Source organism: Lolium rigidum, chromosome 2 (assembly GCF_022539505.1).
Source record: "Lolium rigidum isolate FL_2022 chromosome 2, APGP_CSIRO_Lrig_0.1, whole genome shotgun sequence".
NCBI classification, from domain to species: Eukaryota; Viridiplantae; Streptophyta; class Magnoliopsida; order Poales; family Poaceae; genus Lolium; species Lolium rigidum.
This window is the reverse complement of record NC_061509.1, coordinates 234087526-234091598: the sequence shown is the minus strand read 5'-3', so window position 1 is coordinate 234091598 and position 4073 is coordinate 234087526. Positions and strand designations below refer to the sequence as shown.

The following is a 4073-nucleotide window of genomic DNA, read 5'->3' as shown; positions in this document are numbered from 1 at the left end:
GTGGTCTTATTACAATACTCAAGTCGATGTGAGTATGCAAACTCACTTATTAAAGTATATGTACAAATTTATACAAATACTAGATGAAAAGGCGAGCTTCGCCTCGCCGTCTGTAGTAGGTCTTGACATCCTCCTCGATCTGCCCTAGTTTTTGATCTTTTTGATATCTTCCGCTCCTTGGTGCAAACTTCATTTTTTTTTGTATCTGCTGCCCTTTAGATCTTCTGTATATTTTGGTGTTGTAGCATGCTTGGGTAGTTGGGTTGATATGAGACGGTCCTTAGGTGACATCCTCCTCGATCTGCCCTAATTCAGAGTGAGAAACGACCAAACCAGAGGATATTGTTGCATTGCTTATCCCCACTCAGCATTTCTTCATGCAGAATGTCATAGCATTGTCAGAAGCATTTTATAAAGTAACCATGAACTTAAATCGGTTCCATTGCCTAAAACCAAGATCATAACGGTTGGTAGTACTGCCGCATGAAGAAACCCTGGTTAACCGAATTTTTTATACGAAGTTTTAGAATCTCAAGAAAAATGCATGTTGGAGTTCACAGGAACTGAAACATCTTATATCCATCACTCACCATTGTTTACCCATAATCCAAATTACCTCAATCAGTGAGGCTAAATAACCAAAAATAAAAATAGTAATTGTGCCTGTATACATTATTAGCTAATGCAACTTAAATCATGAATATTAAAAGAAAAATAAATATTGAGCACAAAAATGTTTGCATTTATCGAACCAAGACAAGGAAACGTTTGGTACAACCTTACATGATATATTATGACATATCGCATAATACATCTAGTCAATATACACTGGTTCAAATCTAGACCAAAGTTGGGAAAACCTTTCTGTTCTATTGGTCAATAAAGGTATTAACTTGCTGCATCTCTCCTAAGGATCACGGGAGCAAAACTTTGAGGGAAGGAAGTTACAAAACGCTAATAGATCAAGAGTACATATAGCCTACAAATTCACCAAGAACATCAAAAGCAACAAGAGTAAAGAGCAAAACATTACTTCTCACCATTGCCTGTACTAAATATCATGCTAACTCTGTCCAACCAAACACTTAACTGAAAATGTAAACTGTGCAGAATCTTGTTGAACACAAAAACACAAACTTTTAGGTTTGGGAAAACACATGGTACATGGACCTAGGGGTCCTTAGAATTTGTTAATAGCGTCATAAATGAGAACATCGATGGATGATATGGGACATATAGCACCCCAGCAACGGAGCGAAGACATCCTCAAAAAACTCAAAGTAAACACGTGGAACACAAGCTTCATTCGCTTCACCAGCTACTCACCATCCAGTGGTGCCGAAAGATTCTACCTAGGGTGTCATGCTTGGTAGCAGCTGATATGCGCTTACCTCCAGCCATGAAGGTAACGATCGAGCAACTGCAAACTGAAGAAAGGTATATTATTGCTACTCAACCATGAAAAAAAATATTATTTCTTAAAATGTTAAGTTGCATGATATATGTACAAAATGAGGTTATGCATGTATACCAAATTAACACGTTTGTATTGACAGTTGTGGACTTGTGGTACGAAGACTTACTAATGTGCTATCATCAGTTCAACAGATCAATGCAAAATACCATAATTATAAAGAAAAGCGCAAACTGCAGATCATCTGATAGCAGCTTATCTTCGCTAGGAGTGTTAACAAACAAACAAAAATCTCATGTGCAGTTGGATTACCGACAACACAAAATGAATGCTTCAAATATTGGTTTCCATGTTGGTGAAATTAAAATTTCGCCACCAGTGCACAAACGGTGGTGAAATTTCGACATATTGGTACATAGACTTGCACATTTAATTATGCATATGTCTCCACAATGAATATGGACCAAATAGGACGCATTCATGATAACTCTATCTAAGTTAATTGGAAAGGTCAATATTATTAGCATATTCACAAAAAAATTAGAACCAAGAAAGTGAAAAGGCAATATTTGAATCGCTTACTTGCAGAGGTGCACTATGGGTACCTAATTAGAGGCCCCCTAAAAGCATGACATGGACATACTTCAGGTGTGCACCTCGTCTTTTCACCTGAGACTGTTCTCATTGGAGAAGCAATGAGACTCTACTGGAAGTGCTAGTGAAAAACTCCAGATGGTCTATCAAATGCAGCAAAAAGAAACATGCTACTAACGGGAAGCAGTATCTAATTTTATTTTGACTCCTACCAAAAGATAATTGTTAATACTTGAAATCATAAAAGTGATCATTATGTACTATCAAAACATGCACTTAATTATTTATTTAACATGTGATTAGATTAACCTTTTCTGGAAAGGGTTGATCTGAATTTTCCATCTCCTACATAAACCATAATAAATGGTTTGCAAGCACCAACACTCTGACCCACATGGTTTATGCAATAATTACTGACTGTTTTAAATCAATCTGAACGACAAAGTAAGTAAGTAAACTAAAAGCAATTTTTTGGATATTACAATGAAGACGAAAGTACTTGATCTATATGTATAGCCATATAGAATAACAAAAAATAAAGCTTTATGTAACAACTGAGAGGTAACATGCATAAGTTAGATGACACACCAAAAGTTCTATGGGCAGCAGCTAGCAGGTAAGATACATACAGCCCAAAACCCAGAATCAGCACAACAGTCCCTCGATATCTTTTCCACCTGTACAATAAGCAAATAAACCACACATACCCGTTTTAGATAAGATTCATGAATATATTAGGAGAATTTAATATCTAAAGCACTCATTTACCAATACATGAGGGAAATTCGGGATATAAGTAGGAAGAAAAAGTCACAGAGTTAGCGTAGCATTAAGGTTTCATATCCTCATGGCTGAAATTCGATTTGGCCTGTAACTGCTGCATGAAACCTCAATACTGAAAACGGCTATCTTCTCTTTCAATATTTTAATAGCTGCTCTAAGAGAATAATACAAACAACATGAAGGAACTACATGAGAACATATTAAGTTGCTTTGCCAGTGCCAAACTAACTATAAACATTTTTTTTATAAACATTTCGATCTGGAACCAAGCTGACTTGTTTGTTGATCTTTTATATCAACTGTTTCCACCGATCAAGTAGTGGAAACATTGATGTAAAAGAGATGAAAAGGGCATTACATGAACCAGTGTTAGCAACTTGTGGATGCGCCGTCCGATACGACGGTTGTGCTGCTCGTGGCCATGCTGACGACGGCGGCGCTTGGTAAAGCATTGGATGGAGGCAGGGTTAATCATGGTGGGCTGCTGTGAATAAGTAGATGAGTCATACCTAGAAGGCCCACGACGCGACGAACCTCGCTGGATGGTCGCCGGGAGTCGCAAGCATGCCTGTCGTCGATCTGCAGTGAAGCCGCCGCCATGTGGACCTGGAACCAGTGGGTGCAGAAGACGTGTCAGTGGCACCCGCAGCGGAGGCGGGCTCGAGTGCAGGGAGGCTGGAGGGCAGTCAGGGTCGCGCTCCGACAACGGGCGTGCTGGGCGGGGGCTATGCGTGCAGGTGGATGCAAAACCTCAAGTTCACCCCAACATGCTAGATGTGAAGACGCAGGAATCCTATCCAAGTTGACCAGCGGAGGAAACAACCAGCAGTCAATCCGACACAATAAAAATAGAAGTAGAAGAAACTAAGAGATTCAGTTGATAACACCTGTAGCATGTGTTGAATCGCCGAAAAGTTCACATGGCAGGATTTTAACACCTGTAGCATGATTTTAACACCTGTAACACATGCCTCCCGTCCGATTCCGGCGCCGCTGTCCCAGCCGCCATCCCGGTTCTCTCCCGGCCTTCCGCCGCCGCTGACCCGGCCGCCGTCCCAGTTCTCTCCCGGTCAACGTTATCCCGGCCGTCCGCCGCTGGTCCTCTCCTGGCCAAGTGGATCCGCCGATAGGCGATGGGTCATGAAACCGCATATGGAAGGACATGGGAGTGAGAGAAGCCTTCCAAGTCGATCTCGGCGGAGTTGCTGCCGTTGATAGGCGGATCCCCGACCGCGCATGAAGATCAGGGAGACGGGGCGACGGGCGCCGGCCGCCGGTGGAA

General features: G+C 41.3%; 1 long non-coding RNA gene across 1 annotated transcript; it reads right to left on the bottom strand.

Annotated features, from left to right (window-relative positions):
- Nucleotides 1–691: 691 nt before the first annotated feature.
- LOC124688320 lies at nt 692–3417 on the bottom strand. The gene is made up of 3 exons (XR_006998487.1): nt 3301–3417; nt 2597–2685; nt 692–1427 (listed from the first exon to the last, which is right to left on the bottom strand). It is a non-coding gene; the product is annotated as an uncharacterized LOC124688320 (long non-coding RNA).
- Between the last annotated feature and the right edge of the window lie 656 nt (nt 3418–4073).